This window comes from Rhodnius prolixus, unplaced genomic scaffold, assembly GCF_049639745.1.
Source record: "Rhodnius prolixus isolate KJV_2025 unplaced genomic scaffold, Rpr scaffold_1, whole genome shotgun sequence".
NCBI classification, from domain to species: Eukaryota; Metazoa; Arthropoda; class Insecta; order Hemiptera; family Reduviidae; genus Rhodnius; species Rhodnius prolixus.
In genome coordinates, this window is record NW_027411581.1 from 59,547,008 (window position 1) to 59,571,647 (window position 24,640).

Sequence of the window (24,640 nt, forward strand, 5' to 3'; positions counted from 1 at the left end):
AATTTTGCTATAAAATCATTTGCTGTAAAAAAAAAAAGAAGAAAAATTAGGGCAAATCAAAAAACTATTCATTTCATAACTTCTAAGCGAAAAACAATTTCTGTCTTGGCCACTGAACTAGTTCTGTATGAATATCTCAATTCCAAAAATTGAAAAACTTTGATCCTCCCACTGTCTCAATGGAGAATTGTATTTTATTTTTATTTTTTGTTTCTTCTTCTTCTTCTCCTCCTTCTCTTCCTTTTCCTCCCATATTTCCATATTGTTAGCCGCACTCATAGTTTTCGATTTCCACAACTGAATAGCGTATCACTTCAACGGCCATTAAGCTTCTGGGAGAGTTGCATATAAATTGAAAAATCAGCATGAAATTCCAGTGACACTTTGGGAACGGTTCTCTTTGTATTTATGCATGACATATTTTTTTTTGTTTTTTTTTAAGGAAATAGAGGCTGATAAAAAAAACAGCACTTTTTTCTGCTTTTATGTCTGTTTGTTTGTTCTTTAACATTGTTTGTGATTCAGACAGACATCTGTACGTATACACCATTCAAAAACACAATATATTCCTATATGTATGTGTCTAGATTGTACATCTTTATGTATGTATATCACTGTTTGGTAAAACATGATATGTATTCGTTAGATTTGAAAATAAATTACTCTCGCGTATTGCTCAGATTACTGTACTCCGTAGTTAATTTTTTTTTTTTGCATTGTTCGGTGCAGACTGTAATTTTACGTTGTTCATTTTGCTCTCTGTTGTTTACTGTGAGAGAACTACATTATAGTCGTACGCAAAATTATATTGTTTTTTTTTTAAGTTTTGTACATCATTAATTAAAAGTTTACTATACGTGGGGCACTATTTATATTTTGAGCCTAATAATAAAAAAAAACAGTAATTTGTCATTGAAAATGACTTTATTGTTTTTCAAAAGATTCTCCTTTATGATCTATTCACTTCTGCATGCATTCGAACCACTTGTCAAAGCATTTTTTCCATTCCGCTTGAGACATCATCAATGTTTTCTGACACAACTGATTTTGGAGGACCTTCACGACTTTCGTCGGTGAGCAAACTACGATCACAATTGAATTCGTTATACCAGCATTTTACTGTGGCTTTATCGCCAAAAGTGGAAGTAAGTTGATCGATGCACTCCTATCTTGATAATCCACGTCGAAAGTCTTAATAAATCATTGCACGAAAATTTTCACGAGTTAATTCCATTTTTCTCGCTGAGACACAATTATTTTCAAGTGACTGTGTAAACAACACAAATCGCGCTCAAATAACAAAACGTTCTGAAGAAGGTTATGGTCAAAAATGTCGAAACTTTCAAATGGAAACGTCAGATAGCACCTGACAACACTCAGTGTTGCCAAGGCTCAAAATATAAGTAGTGCCCCTTCGTACTTAATGTCACAGTATGAGAGTTAATAATTTCTTCGAGAATGTGCGAACAGTTTTCGGTAATGTTGTTATAATTTATATTGGGAAAAACAAACTATTATTGTACAAAACATTATCTACATTGTATTAATTCTTCGTTAAGAATCGTTTTCACGGTATCAATAAAATTTGCAATTTTAGCGTCTCTGATCTCGTTTAAAAATCGTGGTATATATGGGGGGGGGGGAGAAGGGATCTGCAATTTACCTCTGTCATAGTAATAAGATACCGTTTTTCACGTTTTAGAGCTTCCGAAATTGACTACCTCACAATAAAAGTCCGTCATTAATGTGAACGCTATAACCACGTCACAAATATTTTGGTGTTTATTTTACAGTACCCCGGAGGTACACGACACTAACTAGTCTATTTTTTCAAAATTTATTTTTAATGTTTCTAATACAAAATTATTGATTTTTATTACACAACCATCACTTATGGTGCAACTATGTTACTTATTATCGACCAAAGATTTAAGGAAAATAACTCCCGTGGGCTTATAAGTAAGAAAATACCGCGAGAAAACTCTTTCATTTGCTCTCTTGTAAAAAATTTAAAATTGAACAGTGTTGTGTACCTCCGGGGTACTGTTTATAATTTTGGTGTTAATTTATAAAAAAAATCATCGTGTTATTATTAATATATTAATTTCAATTAATGATGTCATTTCCACCATGATTCAAGTTATTTCTATACTGATTTTGCTGTAATTGTTTCAGGTGAGTTCAGAGAATAATTACTTAATCTTAGTTGGATTCTGGTTAGTGAAATTTAGTTTTTGTTGCTTTAGTTTTAAGATAATTTTATGACAACTAGTTTTACGTGCGACCAGAAATGTCTGCCAAACGAGAAATCGTTTAGAACCCAAAATTGATATACATATCATTTTTTAGGAACGGCCTTCTTAATACTAACAATTTTTAGGGTATTTTTCGCTTAAACTTTAAACTTTATTTAGGGTTTTTTTTTCGTTGAAACAAGTTTATTTAATTCTGATCCTTTAAACAATCCTTTCAGACACAGACAATCGATTAGTCTGTGAATCAATTAGAATCAATTTATGTAATCAAGATTAACGTTGAACTTTAAAGATTCTAATCGTTTTGTAACAAGATTCTGGGTTTGGAGATAAATTTGTTAGTTAAAAATCTACATTTTGTTTAAAAAACCAAAAGTGTGTACCTTTGACACTGTCTTGAAGCTACTTCAGTTTCCACCTGAGCAGAGCAGCCCATAATTATAGTAACTCGCAGGTGTGAGCGTGACTTCCTCTTCATTGGGACGTATATACCACATGGAATGATTGCCACATTACATGTGGCACTGGCAGACGCCATATCACTGTCAACAAGTTGCCGCCCACTACATTAAAGGCTCTCTCCCTGTTTTTATGCATGGGCATTAATATAAATTGGATTTTATTTTTAATCAGGCGGAATAATATTGGCTATCATTTGGGAATGGGAAGATGTAGGATTTTTGTATTGCTAAAACGGAAAAATAACAATATTGAACCTCTTTTTCACCAATTTTTCTCGGAAAAAGTCTTACCATAATTTGTTTCGAGACATGCCTAATGACCTTACTAATCGGGCTAGCCATGAAACTGAAACAATCTTTGCTAAAAATATGGCTCAATTCAGCCTAAGTACATACAAGCTGTGCAAGAATGAGCAATGCTAGATGTACGAGATGGTATGCTACAAGAATCGATTGTCAGCCTAATAATGGCAAGTGTTTGCTGTTTGGAAGTTGACTGTGGTAATCTTTTAAGCGTGTGATGGATGTTGAGCTAGAGTTCGCCTGAGGGTACGCTAAAACTAATTGGATGTACATTTACAATTAGCTCCTGTCTAATCAATTACCACTGCTCTGTCAATTACCCTCGAATTAGCCAGTATGTTGAGTATTACACAAGTTAAGGAGTTGGCAGAAATGCCAAACTGTTACTCGCTTCATCTTAACCGGATTTCGGTGGAGAATCAAGTAAATGTTAGGCGTTTAATGACTAATTATGTTATCTGCCAAAGTAGGGCATCATCCTTTCTTTCTTGCATTGATTGATTTTGATGATCTTCTTGCTTCTTTACTTTATCTGGGACCCTCTTTTGTTGAAACCACTCTATACTCTTTTTAAAATGAGAACTATCTTCCCAGTTAGATTGGAAGGGATCGCTACAGTAGTTCAGCTTGTCTAGTTCCTCATTCTTGTTCCTGACGGCACTCTTAAGCCCTTTATAAGTCACTATTAATCCTTCAAGACACCAAAAAAAGATATTCTTTTTAAGTAATATTTTTCACATAAATAGGATGTTACAATTGAAGTTATCAGTTGCTGCTATAGTTGTTAAGTAAGTTATTTTTTAAAGGACAAATGCCAACTTTTAACATTATAGTTACCTACATTGGTGATATAGTTGGCATTGCATATTTTACATCATATAACGTCATATCTTGAGGCCATACTGATTTCTAGTTGACTTTTCTTTGGTCTTATTTCATGTTTATGCAATTATAAATTAAAGTTACAGCTGGTTATTTCTGCATTTAAGACCACACACGTACCACTCACAGAGATAATAATTTATATTATTTCACGGTGTCTTAGTTATGTTCATGGCGATTAACCTGTTCGTTCACTTTCTCATTGAATGCACCCCGTAACACTCTGCCTTTTAACTTATAATTCTAGTTTCTGCTTCTGTTTTAGAAATGCAAGCTTATGAATTGCAGATTGTTATTTTAAAATTTTCCTTTGAACTTTGAACTCGTGAACTTTGATGATCGTTCAGTTGTTCCTTACTACTAAGTTCAAATAATAGTACTTACTGTTAAAAGTTGACAGTCAGCAGTTAGATATAACAGGATATTCCTGTTTATTTGTGCTGTCTGCCACCTAGCCAGCGCTACTATCAACTCGGGTTGTGTATGATTTCAGTTTTAGTTTAGATAAATTTTTTGAAAAAATTAAAGAAGACCTCGATCGTTTAAATCTATTTCACTTCCGATTAATCTATTTTCTGACTTAAAAATATTGAATATTTTATTCACTGTGAAGTAGAAAACCTAGGAAAAGTTTTTAAATGAAAATGATTGGTTTTTGTCCGCGACTTCTAATCAAAAATCAATTTATAAAAATTTTGACATGAAATAATGTAATAATATTGGCTGGCCAAATAAAGAAAAATCTATCGTGGCTCCAAAGCGTCTCAGATTATTAAAAGAGCCAGCCTATTTGTGGGTTCCTAAAATGAAGTTGGTACACCTATATCTATTTTCTTTCTTAAATCATAAGTTTTGTCAATATGTTCAGCCTCATGTGGGCTTCCTTAAAATCCATCAGATCGTAGTAAAAATTAAATAAATAAAATAAAATAAACCGGAAGTATGCTATAAATAATATTGTCAGCCTGAAATGAAGGCTTATCAAACTTGTGCAAAATCAGCTCTGCCTTCAAAACCAATCAGGTTATTTACTAATTCTGTACAATGAGCAAGTTCTGCTCTCACTAATATCTGAACCGTTTACGGAAAATCCGATACTCCGCCTATTTCTCTTTCTCAGCCTTTTTGAATGCAAAGAGAATCCCTTTCCCAGCCATTGTCAATCCTCTATTCTCCAGGAGTTCTTCCTTCAAGTTTTCTAATATAATCTCCTTAATTTCCGTTTCAGATCAATCATCCGTGAATCCATTAAACTGATACTTCTAAAGTTTTTTGTAATGCAATAACTTACTCGTAACTTACAGCGTATCCGCTATTTTACCTACCTTAAAGTTGTTAATCTTTTTTTTCTCTGGCTATAAATGTAATTAATCTATAGATATACTTTATACTTTAAAGATCCAATTTAGAGAGGTCATAAAAGTGGTATTTAAGAAATTTTGTCTTAGGTTACACAGCTTTCCTTATTGTAATCTGAGAACTTTTACTTAGTTTGTAAGGATTCTGATCTTTAAATTACTTTTACAAACTGAAAAAAGAGGAAGATATAAAATATTCTAAAGGATTAGTACGTAGTTAACCGGTTATTTAAGACTTAATGTTTAGTTACGTAATTAATGATTTTTTTTTTTTTACTTTTGAACACTTTTAAGTCAAGTTGAATTAAATCAATCTTTAGAGCAAGAAAATTTGATTAGGAAAATTGCTATACTCAAAGTAGGCTAATAGCACTTTCCTATAGCTTGGCAATGCAATCAGCCATTATTGTTTACCGCCTCCATTTAGAATTGTCACTATCTCTTGTACTGATTGAGAGTTGAGAAACATTTCATGATTGGCTGGTCTTATCTCTGCGTATAAAGAGATATAACCAATGTAAACTTCGTTTCAGTTTTATCTGTTGAGACGAGTATTATTCATTGTTTTCTCACTGCTTAGTCCTTCAGGCTTTAAGCCGTTAAATCTGTTTCATCCTAGTCTTATCTTCTCTTCTTTAGGCTTAGGATCTTACGAGGTCTTTTTTTCTTCTTTTTTTCCATCTCACAATGCAATTTAGGTAAATGATAAATTTTTTTTTTCTCTGTCGTTTTGTTTCTCTCAAGTCAATTCAGATGCTGGGAAGTCTTATATGAGCCGTTCGCTGCACAACTCGATTAACTCCATTAAAACAAAAAAGTGTGGAGAAATGCGATGAAATAATTGTACATTGTTTTTTAATCATTCAACGCCTGCTACTGAATTTGAGTTGAATTATTGCAAAAAAATTTATTGGCTTCTGTAATTTTATTGTTCAATATCCAAAAAATCTTTCGTCTTTTGATGGTGTTAATCTTTATTATTTAGGGAAATTTATTATAAATATAAAAAGCTGTGACTTGACCAAGTGCTGACACTTAAATTTAAGATATTTCAAAATGTGGAGTTAAATCGATTTATGCAGTGAGGCTCTAATATACAGGGTGTTCATTTTAAGACGGCTCAAATGCATTTCATGCATTTTGAAATGGCCTAACACCTTTAATTTTGAAGATATCGAATTGCGGTTTTCGGTTTCTTTCATAACTTTTTATACTCTTTAAAAATGTATATATGAAAATGGGGGTCAACTGCTAACTCTCACTTTTAGTCGCGCGTCAGCCGCGTATGCGGGCAAGAATCTAAAATCAAGTCACATATTCTGAAACTAGAGGTGACGGGCAACAAATTTTACCTCTACCATTTTTTGCTCAGATTAACCGTTTAAGCATGAAATGCATTTGAGCCGCCTTAAAATGAACACCCTGTATTATATTTTTCAAAAAAATCTCTCATCATAGACAACACTGTCCATCACCGGACAGTGAGAAACTTCTAGGAATAGAAAAACCTAAGGGTCAGCAGCTGGATTCGAATCCCTCCACAAATCCACATAGCTAATACCTTTATACCTCAAAAAATTTATCGTTAACATTTTAATTTGTTAATCTTAAAACTTCTGCGTAACTTCTCTCTTAAAAATAAGAGGAAGTTAGAAACAAATTTTCTTGTCAGTTTTCCTGTTTTTCTTCTTTTTTTTGGTGACGTCTTAGCAGTTTTAATTTAAAAAAGTATATTGTTCTTCGTTTGTCCGAGCATACTTTCTTTCTAGCTGTACGCATTTAATTCTTGACTGATTGATTATTCTTCTTTGATACAATGTTTGATAATTAATATTAATGCTTTCAATTAAATCGGATAATTACTGGTTGTTAACCACTAATTTGTTCATTAACTCTAGAAATCGAATTTTCTAAATGTTACCAATGCAAATCAAAACTAATTAAATAAAGGACTTATTAAACTTGTTTGTCCACCTTCATTTAAATTAATTGTCTTATCATTATTTACTGCATCAGTAGAGCTGAATCTAAGTCCATTTTTGGGCTCTGGTTAGCGATGAAAGTAGCTCATTGTGGCGAGGCCTCTATTAGCCATAAAGAGTTGATCATAGCCATACCTTATTAAGGTCTGGTCCAATCAAAAATACCTGAGTAGAGTAAAAGTTGTTTCTAATTAAGTAACTACTTTTTTGTCCAAATAATAAATTGATTTACAAAACAGTTTAGTGTCACTGAAACATTGACAATTTCTTTTGTAATTAATTATTATTTATTTCCTAATAGTTCCACAGAATTTCCCAAGTCCCGGAAAATTGGGAAATCTCTACATCAAAGTGTATTTACGGTTATAGAATTTTCTTTAAATCATCTCAATTAACTCTCCTTATTAATACCCCAGGAATGTTACATTGTCTTGAAATATGATTCTCTTTAAAGAGAAGCTAACCACCCTTTTTCTGGAAAAATATTTCATGTTAACTTTGTTGATCAAGATGGGTACGATGAGCACATTTAGTTTAAAAGAAATCGTTGGAGTTATTCCAAGAAAAACGAGGAAAACTGAACAATCAATTCAGAAAAGTAAGACTGTCGATAAAGAGATTTTGATTGTTAATTTAGTGGTTAGCCTGGCTGGATTCAATCGAAGCCTATAGTTTCAGCTGGCTGTGTCCTTCATTTTTTTGTAATCTTAATGTCCATTCCGATCTTTCTAAAAGCACTTTTTCTGGACTAAGCTTTTTTCAAAACAGATCCTTCGATGTAAAATCGATATTGAAAATTTTACTTATTGCCGCAACACCTGAGCTAAGAGAAATTAAAAATTGTTCTGGCGGAATTAAAGAAAGTTCGAGTAATGTCGATTAGATTTATTCGAGGGTTGGCCAAAAAACCTACGCCACGGTTAGCCACTGAGTAAAGCACCTCGTCTAGTCCTGATTAGACTTGACAGTCGAGTGAAAAGCTCCTGAGCTAAGTAAGGATCGTGTGGACTTCACCTAAGAGTCGAATTTCCAGCCACTTCACGCCTGACGCAATACATGCGCTATGTTTCACCATTTTTGACAGAACCCACAAAGTTTATCCTCTACCAAGCCCATGCGATGTATAGTCCTAAAACCGGCTTCCATTTCCGCTAAGCCTTGAGCGGACGGAAGCTTTTCCTTCCATCAAAGTTACCAAACGGCACGATTAGTAATCTAGTTAGCAGGTCTTTAGTTTCTTTCTCCCTGTTTCTTAAAGAATTTTCTTATCTCTTTGTTTATTTTGGTTTTTTAAAATAATACCATATTCTCACTGCTGTCTAGCTTTAGGCCACGTTAGAAATTTATTATTGTTATTTTCTTTTCTTTTTTATCTTTTATTTTATTTTTTTGTAAAAAGAAAACACGTTAACGCATAAGATTTCAAGAGAAGAAGAGGATGAGGGTTGCTGAGAGATAAACAAATGAATGGATAGTTCCATTTTGGTTTTCTCCTTCTTTTTTTCTCAGCCTCGTCCAGTTTTAACTACACGTAAAGAGTGTATATTTCTTTGTATGTATTGAATGCTAATTTTCTTATCTCTTCCAATTCCTGTTATCTTCTCTTGTTTAAGGATCTAGTAGAAAAGTAAGCTTTTAATGCTACCAAAGATAATTTTACAAATCTTGGCTTATATTATTCTCTTGCTAGTATTTCTCTCAACATTATTCCTTAATCTGGAAGAACGACATTAATTCTACTACAAAATCCTTGTTAGAAGACTTGGTGCTTAATAACAGTGTGAACGCCCTGGGACATCCTGGATAAGTTTTCTCGAATTACTTTGCTTTTCTACTATATGGCGTCACTTTTTTCTCTTCAAGAGCATTAAGTAGGTCATACCAAATAAAATAATTTTGCTTCTGGGATCATCTTGGACAACTTTTGCGGTAGAGATGCTTATCAATAATTTAGGAGTTAGTCAAAAAATTATTATTATTTTTTATGGCTAATATATAGTCATGAGTAAGTTGTCTGCTATTATTATCTAAGTTTTAAACAGATCAACCAAGACAGTCTATCTCTGAAGAAGAAGCCAGAAGGGGTACTTCTATATTGCTATAAGTTGATAGCTAGTTCTGAGAGTAAGCCATTTCTTAGATGTACTTGGAACAGTGAGACAGTCTCTTATTTACACTGATGCTCGGAGGCGGGTCTCCAGAGTTTTGCTTTAGTATTTTATAAGTCCAACTTTTTTCTTTTCATTGTGTATTTATTACCCAATTAGTGGCTGGTTTATTGTGGTTCCCTGCTAATACCATATCTTTGGAAACAGTTGTTCCTCTTAAAATCAATTTTTGTTTTGTCTTACTTCCGTTTCTACGCTTTGACAGCTAATCTAATCAAATATACCCTTCACAAAACATCGGCTGCAGAAGTCAAAACATTTTCGAACATTTCCATTCTGTTTTTTTAGCTGTTTGCTTCAACATTATCTAAGCGTTAATTAACCAAAGTCAGACACACATACATTAGTCACATACACATTTATGCGTTACTTTTATCCAAAAATTTAATTACTCTGCCAGGAACAGTAATAAAAAATGAAAATAAACATTAAAATAAAATTAAAAAAATAGAAGATCGTATCAAATTGAGGTTCATTTTGTTTAAAACTTTTAGTAAAATTAATAAACGCTCTCTCTCCTCTCTATTTCCGCTTAAAATAACTATACTTTATGTTCATTTAAAGTAATAATTAATTTCACTCTGTTACTGGAGAAATTATTTTATAAATCATTCCAGTCGCCAGTTTGCATTTTAATAATAGATTACAATCGTAGAGATGCAATTTCCATAATTTTTCAGAAAATCCGCTTATTGGCTTAATGAAAGAGAAAATTGAGTACGAAGAAGTGCAAATAGAGTATTGGACTTTAACAATACGTCTCGCACAGCACTTGCTGGTTCAGTTGGCAGATTTTCATCAGTAAAATGACTTGTCAGGTCTGAAAGAGTCGTATTTCTCTCCAATCCGGAATTCCGCAACATCTTTTCTGTACCTTAACTCCTCTAAGGCCTTCGCCACTGTTCCTGAACTATCCTTGAATATCATTTTAGATGTTCAACTTCCTCATGTCAACCTCGCCTTGTTGACGTGGCCTTTTTACACGTCATCTTGGAGAATGGACACCATCACCTACAGACTTACTCTTGCTACCGACAGACTAACCAGATTCTGCAGCAAATGGAAAATTAAAATTAACTACGACAAGACAAACGCTATACTCACTTTTAACCGACAAATCAGATGTAATAACACTCTCATTCCGTGGTCTACACACGTGAAGTACTTAGGGCTAACTTTAGGACAACAAACTGAGTTTCAATAAGAAACGTTCAGGACAAAGTAAACGCAGCCAAACTAGACTACAGGATTATAATTTCCTCTTCTCTCACGTGACTCCAAAATGACTGTGTGCCCAACGAACTCCTCCTCTACAAAGTAGTCATTAGGCAGATGTTACTCTATGCCAGCTCCGCCTGGAGCCTGACTTGTAGTAGCAACATCAAGAAACTTCAGGTCAACGCTAAACACATTTCTCAGACTCGCAACAGACTCTGCACGACGCACTAGAATTGGCTCATTCCACAGAGAATGCGTCCATTATCCCTCGGTACACTCCTTTATCCAAAATCGTCTGCTCAAACTCTTTTCCATCCTAGACTGCCATCCTAATCCACTCTGCCACGACATAGCCTCCTACAGATCCTTCTACAACATACAGACAGAGAAGACTAAAACATATCCTACTCTAACTTTCTACTCTAGGTTTTTCCTCATTTTTTCCCTGCATTCCAATCCTCCTCACCTAACTTTTCTCTTTCTTCACTTAGTTTAGAAGGTTGAAATGTATTATGTTGGCCATGTGATTTGTTCGAATGAATCTAGGCGTGGATAAGGTTAAATTAATCTAAAAAATTAAGATTAATTAAGGTTAATCTTTTACTGTGTGCCCCGCAATGGTAGCTTCTCGCCACACTGATATTGTGATTATTACATCATGAATGGTGATTATTACATCATGAATGGTGATGTTTACATCATGAATGATGCATCAAAATGGAAAAGTTTAATATTTCCCTAATCCATTTTCTTTTATCACAAATAAGAAGTTCTTCAACTTTTGCTGACATAATCCTGTTACAGGACTTAGTATTTGGCTTTATGTTCTTCAAATTTGAATATTCAAACAAAGTCCGTTGCTAAATTCTTGTAGGTTTCTTAACGAACAGAGTACGTTTTGGCTGGAGGAATTTGGGCGAAGTGGTATTTGAAAGAGTTGAAGGAGGTGGGCCCCATACTATTCACAGCTTTTATACTTGCTGCGGCATTGTCCTAACCTCTCCAAAACTTGTTCTCTTCTTCCAACATTGTTGCTACTTCAAATTACATTCATACACTGTCCTCTTAGAGTCAACAACATCCACATACTTACTCATTCTTACAGAAAAAAAAAGAAAACCTCTTCTTTTGACATTGTCAAAATTTTTATATTTCTCGCTTGACATCATTTCCATCTTCTTACTAAAAAGAAAAATAACTTGCTTTACTTTTGATGCATGTACATTTATCTTTACCTCTTCTTCCTCCAATCCTTCCCTTTGATTATTTAAAATTTTTCACTTTCCCCCTTACTCTTCTAGTAAGAGAAGTTACTGTAATCGTGTCTATTTATCGTTTTGTGATCTCACGAGTTCGAAGAAGTCGTCTGCAGCTGTTTTCGAGTGTATGAATCTACCGTAAGTAAAAAAAAAAGTGAACAAACGACACTTTAGATTTAATTTGTTTAGCTTTTGCCAAAAGACTCTAATAAGTTTCCGGTAAAAATGGGCCTACCGGAAGTACCATTTTCGCGCTCAATTTTCTCAGATTTTTAATTTCGATTTTCTCCAATACGTCTTCCTTAATTTGGTTTCAATGATTTTGTATTTGTAAATCCAAAATATTTTTTTTCCCCAGAGAATGTGATTAATACTTTGTGTAAAAGTGAGTGATTTGGTCTTATCTTTTTTTTTTTTTGTACTATTAAATAGTCTTAAAGTATAATCAAAAACCGTTTTTAAATAAAAGACGTTGTAGGTTTATAACATAGGCAATAGTTTTCTGCAATCTTCACTGAAAAACCATTTCTGTATAATGTATGGTTTACAAACTATACAGGGTGAACCATTAAGTAATGTCCATAGGCCTACTGTGTAGGTACTGAGTAGGTACATCTAAAGTGGAGTTCAATGACGTATTGTTGACCAACTTCATATTTTCCACTGTTCTTGAGTGACGTCACTTTAATTTTTTTTTTCTAAAATCATTACTTTTTTTTCCAATAAAAATGTTATTACTCAGAAAGTTTTAGTCAGAATTCGATTTTAATGACATGGTTAGAAAGACAGATAAATTTTCTAAAAATTGATACCATTTTGAAGCATAAGTTATTCTCTAAACAGCCTCAATCTTCCTCCGAATGCTGAAAAAATAGAAGTAATCGAAATTTTTGAAGAAAACTTATTAGGCCCTTACGTGATCATTATCAGACCTAGGTGCTGGCACTTTTTGAGTAAAAGTTTCCTCGCCTAATGGGCTTTCAAACGGTATATCATTTTCCAGGATTTCTTTTATCTTCGTATGAGAAATTACGTTTGTTTTACAAGAAAACGTGTTCACGAGCACTCGACAGTGTTAGTTTTGTCAAGTTGTTTAATTCATTGAAAACTCTTTTAGATGGACCCCAGTAGTCAATTTTCAAAATAGGTTGCCTTAAAATAAGGAAGTCAAAGGTTACAAATTGCACTTTAAAAAGAAAAAAAATTCTATTTCTATTCTTTGAAAAGTTTGCCCGTAACATTAGGTTTCCTGTGTTGGGGAAGCGGGTTTCTTAGGGAATATTCTTAGGTAAGCTAGGCTCTGATATTCTTATTCAGAATAATTTTCAGTTCTGCCACAAACATAATATCAAATAGTGTATTTTGGAAAAAGAAAATCGATTAAGAAAATCGATTTTATCTTCTTAGATTTATGTTTTTTAAATTTTATTTTACTGGGAAATCGTTCCATCGGTATTATGTATGGGATAATTTATTTAGTTTTTATATCTCTACGAGAATAGTTTTTGTTTTCAACCGTTGTTAAAATATATTACCTTCTCCAGGGAATTGTAAAATTTGTGGAATTTAATATTAAGCTACATCATTAGAACTGTTGAAACGTATTTTAGCGAAACGGTGGTATGATGAAATAAAATTTTGAAATTAGCAGAGGTATTTATAATCAACGTATCTCTGTAATGTTAATAATTATAATAAATTTAAATTTAATTAAGGCCTGTATTCTCACCTTTATTCTTGAAGTGACCTTAAAAACAATACAAATAGAATTCTTTTTGGGAATTATGAATGAAAGAGCTATTCTTAGAGCGCGTGGGTTATGTCCTTTTATGGAAGCCTACGTATTTGGTCTCCAGTACAGACTGGAGAATCTGTGGGTACACTCTAAGAGGTGAAAGGAATGCCTCACATAAATTGGAAAAAATGTTGTGCGCTTAGGGCGTGAAGTAGGAGTTGTGGTTGTTGGCGCGGGCGGGAACGGCAGTGGCGGGTAAGTCTTAACCAGGATGAAGTGGGTAGCCTGAATGTCGAGCACTTCTCCACTCCTAGTTTTTAAAGACACTTCACTCAGCTTTTCTTTCCTTCCTTGGTTTTGTTCCTGCGTTCTTTGGTGTACTTTTGCATCCCACGTGCGTGTGCATGTGTGTTCGTTCTTTTCCTCATTCTCACAGTTAATTAGTTTTCTCTTCTCTGTCTTCGTGTTGGTTTTTGTTTGTGCATATGTTCTCTTTTGCACCAGTTAAATTGGCACTCAGACTTCTGAGTTCTTAGACTTGCTGAAGTGTATGCGTTTCTATGCAACTCAGAGCCTAATCTAAAACTTAACAATGACGTAATTCTCTTACGGGTTTCTTTTTTTTTTTTTTTGTATCTTCTTCCGGTTTAATTCATCTTATTTTTTCCTAATTTTCCACCTTTTTCTTCTTGTCTGTCATCATTATTTCGTCATAAATGGTTTTCATCTATCTCGCTATCAATTTCTTCTATTTAAGCCTTTATTTGTAATTTACCTTCACTTTGTTCTTCGCATATTTCTTTAACTTTTAATTCCAGATATCTATCGTAATATCATTCCCTTTCCTAAGAAAACCACCTTTAATTCCTGCCCTTAAACCTTTCTCTGCACAATTATAACTAGTAATCCAATCTTACATCTGTTTTATCTTTAACCTTTAATAGGTGTTTAATTTAAAGAATCTGCACAAGGTGGGGCTTATTAGCTTGGAATCGTTGTGCAGATTGTGTCAGGAAGAGGAGGAAACGGCCTCTCACTGGCTGTTCAGTTTCGTTGCAACCGACTAATTGAGAAATGAAACCTTTGGATCATTGAGACCAAAGGAGATAGTAACGCAAAAAAGAACTAGGAGGGAAAGTCCTCAACCTCTTTAGTAGGGGAGGGTTCGTCTTCTAGATCCAAAGTGGGAAGGCACAATAAGCCTCTTTCGGCTGCGGTGCCGTGGGGGCGTAGAGGTCCCATCCCGTTTCAAATCTAAATCAAATCTAATCTAATTTAAAGAATATCAACATCTAAGGTCATTGAAGCGCGGGACATTTTTGTGAATTGTGCCAGCCTCCGAACAGTGTTCTTTCATTACCGGTCATTGAAACTCCTCAGAAATCAGTCTTTATTTCGTCACATAGTTCTGCATGTTTTTGTTTTTTTCTCTGCAAAAACTTGAAGGAGGTTGTTGGTGCTCGGCACATCAATGTTCACTTTCCATCTTAGTCATACAGCAGAACGTCACTTCGATTATGTTGGAGTCTACTGAACACTGTACGGCTGTAGTATAATAATCTGTACCTGTCACACTCATGCATAGGATGAAGCTCATATTGGTAATAAGGCATACATTTCTGCTAATTAACCTGATCTTCGTTGCTTGATAGATAATCTTGTCCACATCGTTATGTCGATAAAGGTTATCCGATTGTGCCAACCGTTCGCTACAGCTTATTGTGCGTACTCAATCTTGCATTTGATGGCACAATCTATCATCCAGGATTCCCAGCTACCTCTCGTAATTCCTGGAGCGTATATCACAGCCTTGGTTAGCTGGGGGATTTAAACATTGTTCCCGAAAAATTCGATTAAGGGTATTTCTAGGGAAATGGATGGAAAATTGGGTTTCAGGGCTGTTCTCCAGCCGTGGTTGATTAGGGTTTGAACCTTGAGAACAGTACCAAAAGAAAGTCAAGCGTGATTGGTCTCACCAGATATTTTAAATCGTCTTTTTCTTGTTCCAACCCTTTCCAAAAACTATACTTTTATTATCTCTGTTTTATGTTCTCGTTTATTTGAATTATTCATAACATTTGAAAATGTTTATTTTATTATACTTACGTTTTATTGATACGTCATGGTATGAATGTTATTTTTATTGTTTTTATTTTTATTTTCTTGTTAATAGCTTTAACATTCACAGACGATGTTTTCTTACATGACTGCATTCGATTTTATTATCATTCAATTTCTTTTTCGTATGGAATCGATAGTAGTTTCCTTACAATTTATTTTCCTTCACATATTCTTGGTACGTGTATAAAATATCCTTTCTGTTATAAAAAATTTAAATTCAATTCTAGAATTATTTTCCAAATATTTCAAATATAGCAGCACGTTTATTGCTTTTTATTTTTATTATTATTTTATTTCTTGACTTTTTGTTTATATCGTTTTGTAACAGTTAGTATTTATGGTCTTATAGATTGATTGTTATTGGTTTTCTGTCTGTATATTTGTTAAAAATGTGGTTAGTGTAGTTTAAAAACGGAAAAACGCAGTGTTTAGATTGATATTTCGTTTAGACGCTACCATGAGAGTTGACAACATAAGCTTTTCGACTGTCGATGCTAAGTGGGACAGTCACTGTATTTTTTTTATTATTATATATTTTTTTTTTTTTTTTTGGATACTTTAAATTGTACACATGTAGATCTATGATCTTCAAATTTAAAATGTTTCTAGAAAAAATAAGGGCACATTTTAGAGAAAGGGCAGTGAATTGGGTTGTTTTTTGTTCTTGTCCCTGTGGATATCCCAGCCTAACAAACTAAAACATTTATACTTCACACCGTATTAACTCCACAGCTTATTCCCAGGAAGTTGGTATGTACTTATTCGCCTTACGATAAGTACACTGTCAAACAGCTGACAGTGTTGTCTATTAGCGTCTCCATTTTTTCCTTTTTTTTTTAGCTTGGAATATAATCAATTTAAAATTAATGACTATTTTACGTGTAAAAAATCACGTATTTTACGTGATTGCTGTGGGGCCTTTCTCGACGTGGCTCAGGCCTTTGATCGAGTCTGGCACCCAGGACTATTGTGGAAGTTAAAGAGTGCTCTTCCATCAACTTATTACTTGATTATACTATCATTTCTTACCGACCGCTTCTTTAAGATAAGTTGTGGATCTGCCTCTTCCGACTACTCTCTGGCACGGGCTTGTGTACCTCAAGGAAGTATTCTCGGACCGCTTCTCTATACTGTGTACACATCTGACCTACCAACTGACTCAAACACACTGCTCTGCACTTACGCTGACGATACTGCTATTCTCTCTTCTAACTCAGACGCCACTACAGCCTCCTCTCATCTACAATATCATCTAAACAAACTTGAACCCTGGGCCAAAAAGTGGAGAGTCAAATTCAATACTCAAAAGTGCGAACAGATAAGTTTTACTCTGCGTCGAAATTCTTGTCCCACTTTAAATTTTAACTCAATTCCTCTTCCTTCTGCTAATTTAGTTCGCTACCTTGGGATGTACATCGACAAAAGACTAACGTGGAATCCGCACACTAAACTGAAAAGACTAGAACTCAACCGACGAAACAAATTACTGTTACGACTAATTGGCAGACAATCCAAACTACCACTGGAACATAAACGACTAATATACAACAGTGTACTTAAACCGATCTGGACTTACGGACTTGAACTGTGGGGTTCAACCAAACATTCCAATTCACAAAGAATACAGTCCTTCCAATCAAAAATTCTCCGACAGATTACAAATTCTCCATTTTATGTGTCTAACTCTACTCTCCATAACGATCTCAAAATCTCATACATAACTGACGAATCTAAATCTAAGTATAGAAAATTCTTTGACTCTCTTCCATTCTGTACCAATCCACTTGTTCTAAATCTCGCCTCCACAACGATTCCAGATCGTCCTCCACGACGACTGAAACGCTGTTGGCCTCGTGACTATCTCCAGTAATGTAAGAAACTCCAGCGAGAGTGTTGCCGGTGGGCAGCTTCTCTCCTCAAGTTGATCCAGTCAGGAAGACTTCTTTTATCGTATTCACTTATTACGAATTCTATTCTTTGTAGATTGTGAATAGCAAATAAATTAAAAAAATAAAAAAAATATAAAAAAAAATCAATCATTCATAATTAATGATGTTTCAATATCATATTTTAAATTGTAAATTGTCTTTTTGGGTTTAGCAAATCTTCAGTAAATCTTAGCTCTCTAACTTCATACTCGGCATATCGCTGGCTCAATATTACAAGGTTCTATGTGACCAGAGACACGTTTAGAGAAAATCAAATTTCAAATCTTTATTCTACTATTATTAGATAAGTTAGCGCCGCAAAATTGAGACTAACTGTTACTTACTAATGTGTAAACTAAAATACAAAACTGAATAATCCCCATTTCGCCTTATTTAGATTAGATTTAATTAAATATGTTTCATCCTACAACTTTGATACTGAAAATTTTTGTTTAAAAATGTTTAAATGTTACATAGAACTTGGATTTTCTGAATTTAAGCTGGTTATTAAAATAAAGGAAGAACAATAATGGGCGCATTCAGCAGACAAGAGCGCTACGGAACTATCCGTTGAATGGCGCACTTTTAGCATCGCTCTCCACAACATGTTGGGAGCGGAAATTTTCTATGCTCCTTCGATGGAGCGGTGATCGCTACTAGCAAAGTACGTGTATTTATAAACACAATTTTGGAATTTTTCCAATTTTCTTGGTAATTAAACGCAACTCTCCCAAAATTACCAAATTATTATTAAACCTTCTTGTTTGTAACAGATGTACAATTAATTTTTAACCATTTTGTGTATGCTTGGGAGCGATCTGGTAGCGCTCTTGTCTGCTGAATGCGCCCAATGTTACATCCTATAGAACTCTCTCTCTCAGCGGTACTTTTGACGCTTTTCTCTCTCACTTTTTTGTGTTTCCGTCTCCCTCGCATTTTGTCCTTTCTCGCATTACGCGTTATCTGGCGCTATAACTTTTCCTTTCTTGTCGCCGCCAATTATTTTATTTTTTCTCAGTTCCCACGGTATCGAACCTTCCCCTCCTCTACTATCTCTAAACCGTGGGGCTTCATAGTCTGAATCACCGTTACTACTAAAGTCCATAATAACTGAAAACTCTTCCTCCTCGTTCATTGCCATTCCCAATAACAAAATATTAACTCCAAATAAAGTAGAACTTGCACAAAGATATAGTAGGTATAAAAATTAAAATAATTTTCTCTGTTAAATAAACTGAACTTGTTCGCAAAGTTTATAACAAACAACAGTAAGATAACCTCCATCAATCACTAAACCAGCGGTGAATCAAAGTTGTATGGACCACTAGGTGATGGCAGCTCTTGAAGTCAGTTGAGTATCGGAGTTCTATGTGTTACATACAACATTGATGCTGAACTATAACCGTTCTCATAACATAGAACTATGAAACATTGTTGTTTAAGAGCACTACGCTCGTGCTGCAATCTGTTGCCACATACTAAAAGTTGTAATTTGAACCACACAACCCTGTAACTCCGCTAACGGAAAATCGAAAAAAATGTAACATATAACCTTGTAATATTGAGCCAGCGATATGGACATTTAAAGCTGACCACTGTTCAGTCATACCTAAAAGAAATCATTATAGAATCTTTAACGTCGCAATGGATTGTTCAATTTAGCACCTTCCTGCAGAAAAATCATAACTAATCGAATCTATTTATTATTTGATAGCTGATTCCTTCGTCTATCTAAAATATTTCAACCTTTTTGTTCAATTCCAACACCATTACTAACTTTTCGAATTACAACATAACGAGTATCCGAGGTGATTTATTCTGTTTAATTAAATATTTTTTAGTTTTATTATCTCCTCTCTTCTCCTTTCTTCATAAGAGGAATTATTACTTTTATTTTAATTTATTCATATATTTCTAAAAAGCAATATTGCATCTATAACAAATTAATTAGGCCATTACTGCAGTTATTCTGTTCCCATTGGATTTATTATTCAAATTAGATCCAGTAATTTATGGGGTTTCTCGTATTCTATTCGGATGTTTACTTTCAAGTAATGAACCAAAATTAACTAAACAAACAGCTGACATTGTTGTCTATTAGCGTCTCCATTTTTTCCTTTTTTTTTTAGCTTGGAATATAATCAATTTAAAATTAATGACTATTTTGCGTGTAAAAAACGATTTTAATCAATCATTCATAATTAATGATGTTTCAATATCATATTTTAATTCAACTCTTCCGACCAAATTGAATTTAAAATTGTAAATAAATGAGTAATTATTGTTCAAATAATTAGAGAAGAGTCTTCACCGGTAATCCTGAAGTATAGTTAATTAGTTCACGCCAAGTTTGCTACCTATATCTCCAAGAACCAAGTATCTCAAAAAGTAAAAAAAATCTCTGTTTTTTTTCCTTTTACTAAAATTGTCCTTGTAAATGAAAGATTTTTTTTTTTTTGTAATTGTTATCAATTTTTAGGTAAGTGGGGAAATTATACAAAGTGAATTTGAAACTTTTCTTGATAATATGATGAATTACTTCTCGTAAAGACCTGCGAAGCTAATATGTATTGTGGTAGTGGGTTCGATTCCCCGGTCTTAGGCCTTTGCATTTTATTTAATGGTTAATAAAAGAAATTCAACAGTAAAGTACGTTTGCTAGTCGCCTCCGTCCACGACACCTAATTGGTAGTTGGACGTAAAAGCCCCGCCTGAAAAAATACGGCGATTACTTTACTTTACTTACTTCTCATAAGAACCCCTAGAAATCCTCTCGTATCCTTGAATCCATTCAGTTGTGCACTAAATTTGTAAATTTTGCTTTTATTCACTTTTAAAAGATTCCTTCCAATAAACTAAATTGAGCTCTATTCATCGTCCTTAGAACCGGAGACTTATCACCTTAAAACAGTAAATTTAACAAAACTTTGTCCTCAAAGTTAGGGTGTTCTTCTTTTGTAAATTAATACTGCCCGGATGTAAGTTGTACTAGGGTTGATCGTCAAAAACTGCACAAAAAAAAGCGTAACGTTGAAAAACACCCAACTTTAACAATTTTATCTCTTTTTTTCTATAAAAGTAAAAATTCCCACTTTTTTTATTTTATTTTTTTAAATATTTTAAGTTTATAAGTGTATATTATTTTATTTAAAAAAAAAAAAAAAGATTTAATACGTAGATTTCGTGTTCTTCTTTTAGAACGTAATCGCCTTCTTTGGATATGTCTTTAAATAAATATGTTAAAAAATCAAGAACTAAGATTACCTCTCACGATTTCATTAATCAAGTTGGTGATATTCGTTGCAGAAAAATAATTGAAGTGAATATCGATTATCCTGAACGACATGTAACTTTTTCATTTCTTTTTTTTTTTGACAAATTTAAGATTGATTAAGAAATGAAAAATACTTTGACATTCCTTAATTTTCTGAACTTATGAATGTTAGAATCTCTTTCCAATAAACTCTTACAATCGTTATGATATAACAGAATCAGACAATATTAACTGTAGAGTTACTTTTTAGCATGTATAAATATATAAGTGTGAGCTAAAAATGATTATACACATGGCTAGTAACCAAATCAGCTAGCAAATTAACAGCGGGTTTTCTATTTTCTAAACAGAGAGAATGTTGCCACATTCCGATTCTGGCCTAGCTAAACATTGTTCCTTCATTTCAAGGCTTTGAACTGCACGTTTTAATGGAAGCAACGATTCTATGAACACTGTATAGTGTTAGCGATTAAATAAACAATTCATTGGTGGGTAGGTGGACGGCGAATTCTCTAGGCCAACGAGCTGAATTGATAGGATTTATTATTTTTAATATATATTTATATTTCATTCTATCGAGGAACCTATAAAGTTTTCTGTTAATCAGAGAACATCGATTCATTTATTGGACATCGATTAATTTATTAAAATTTATTCTTTTTATACCAATTTACTGAGGCGCCACGGTAGTCGAGCGGTTATAGGCTAGACCCGCAAAGCTAAGATGTATTGTTGGTTTAGTGGGTTCGATTCCCCAGGTCTAGGCCTTGGATTTTATTTAATGGTTAAATTTGAAAAATTTATCGTGAAGTATGTTTGTTAGTCGCCTCCGTCCACGCTATCTAATTTGGTGGTTAGACGTAATTCACTCACTCAAGGGCTATAACGGTCCATGAAGGACCCGAGCCTCAGCCACTACAGCTCTCCACCTCTCTCTATTTCTTGCCGACGTCCTCCATCTCTGATGACCAAGGGCTTCCAAATCTTCCTGCACGTCGGTCAACCATCCTAGTCGAGGCCTACCCCTCGGCCTTTTTCCACCAGGGTGTCCATATAAAGCTTTCCTGGGACCTCTCGTCTACTCCATTCGGTGCAAATGTCCCAGCCATCGTAGTCTACCAGACTTTATAGTGGCTACTATATCAGGCTCACCGAACAGTTCAACGACTTCTCGATTCGTCCTGATTCTATAGCCATCCTGCGTCCTTACAGGTCCGTAAATCCTTCTTAACACTTTTCTTTCCCACCTGCACAACCTTTGTTCGTCCGCTTTGGTTAATACCCTCGCTTCCGAACCGTAGGTAACGATTGGACGCAGGGTAGTCTGGTATATTCTTAACTTTATGGCTCGGGACAAGCATTTCCTTTTGAAAACTGGCTGCAGCGCCCAGAGACATCTGTTACCGGCTGTTGGACGTAATGCTCGACTGAAAAAATAGGCTTACTTTTACTAATCAATTGTAAATCAATAGGTTTTCACTGAAAAAAGCAATGATGTTGGCTTTAAGTAGAGCTATAAAGCAGAGAAGAGATATCTAACTTTTCTGTTCTTTTTGATTGATAGATTTATTAGATATTTAAATTCTTTGAAGGGGATTTTTAGAACAGATTGGGGATATTTATCCTAAATTTTCAAATTAGTGTGGATGTGAGTTAAAAAAATGCCTAAATTCGAACTCAGGGAACTGTAGTAAGAGAAATTCGTGTCCAAAGCAGATTATAAACTTTGAATGCGTCATTTCTATTAATAAGCACCATATTGTTTTCTGTGATTCGCGTTAGAATAATTTGAAATGCATTACATGCAATGTAATGTTATTTGTAACACATTAATTACGTATATAAGTGTACACAAACATGATAGATGTATTCTTATGTGGTACATACATGCGTACAGTTAATATGTTACAGATATCCATTATACAAACATAATATAAACATTTGTATTCATACGAAGGTAGATATGAAACGAAGATATGTAAATAGACGATTAATAGCGTTTAATATAAGGCAGGGATGTTAGGGTACTAGTAGTATTTGGGTTCCTCCTACTAGTAGTCTAACTGTGGGGGTTCATTGTCTATCCGTGTGTCTGTTCGGAGGGGAGTATGGTTATGCCATGCACATGAGATTATATATTCTCATAGTCGGTTAAACTTGAAATTGGTTCTAATGCTCCCTTAACTGGATAAACATTTGATGGTTTTGGAGTTGCTCTCACTGGATAAACATGGAACAATGAATTACTGGTACTTAAAACACCTTTTATAATAGGTATGCCTTATTCTAATCAAGGTAAAAACCTTCCTCCGTTCTCTTACAGTGCTGCTGATCTTTTGCAATCGGGTCTCATTTTGTAAATTTTTTTTTTTTCACGAGTAATAATCATTTTTGAAGTCGGAGTACTGGATATCTTGGATTTTATCCGTCGTAGCGCGCATGTCTGACCGGTTTCAGACTTTCATCCAGCATCAGAGGTAGATAGTGGAATCAGTTTGGTGTAGAGATTTCGACCTTCACTTATGTTTCCATCTAGCACTACCCTCGCTGACTGAGTACAAAACATATGTATCAATGTAGCAATGAGTAGCCAATCATAAGAAGAATAAAATAAATATTTATTACAATAAATATATACATAATATAAATACAAAAGTGTAAATGTATAATACATTTTAACCTTCTTATCTAGTGAAAAAAGAGAAACGTTAGGTGAGGAGGATTGGAATGCAGGGAAAAATGGAGAGGAAAAACCTACAGCTAGTGTAGAGAGTTAGAGTAGGACACGTTTTAGTCTTCTGTTTCTGTATGTTGTATAGAAGGATCTGTAGGAGGCTATATCGCGGTATAGTGGATTAGGATGACAGTCTAGGATGGAAAGGAGTTTGAGCAGACGATTTTGGGTATAGAAGCGTACGGGTGATAATGGACGCAGTCTCCGTGGAGTGAGTCAATTCTAGTGCGTCGTGGAGAATCTGTTGCGAGTCTGAGAAATTGGTTTTGCGTTGTCCTGAAGTTTCTTGATGTTGCTACTATCCAGGAGTTTGTTGGTCACAGTCATTTTGGAGTCACGTGAGAGTAGAGGATATAATAGTCGTGAAGTCCAGTTTGCCATCATAAGAAGAAATATGTAGTGTATATATTATAAGCTTATTTGTATTGAGGTACTGGGTTCGATTCCCGGTCTAGGCCTTGGATTTTATTTAATGGTTAATAGAAGAAATTTATTTACTTTACTAAAATAACAGATTTAGGACTACCTCTTATGAGGTATGGAAGTCTGAAACCGAGATACAATAACACATGCTTGGTACGACGAATCAAACCAACGATCAAAATTAGCCCTTCAAGAGATTCATATTTCCGGTCAATAATTTTCTGTAAATTAGAAACTTTTGCAAACGCATGAAATCCTCGATATTTTATTAATTTTATTGAGACCGAACATTACGCACTATTGGCTCTTTTTGGGAATTTGCTCGTCCATAAGTGGCCCTTAACAAGGCTTTCTAAGAGAAATGTTAAAAGTGTTCAAACATTAAAAAAAAAAACAGCCAATCGTAGGAACGAACCATTTTTTGACGAAAATCTCAAAAGAAGTGTAGAAATATAATCAGTTAAAGTTGGTATACGAATTTGACCAAAAAGTTTAAGGGCTTCTAGTGATCTGTAGTAACAAACAGGAACTTCTCTGTT

The 24,640-nt window shown here is 34.2% G+C and overlaps 1 protein-coding gene across 4 annotated transcripts in view; it reads left to right on the forward strand.

Moving 5' to 3' along the window:
- mgl (low-density lipoprotein receptor-related protein megalin) overlaps positions 1–24,640 on the forward strand; it is a 635,024-nt gene that overhangs the window by 204,103 nt on the left and 406,281 nt on the right. The window lies entirely within an intron of this gene.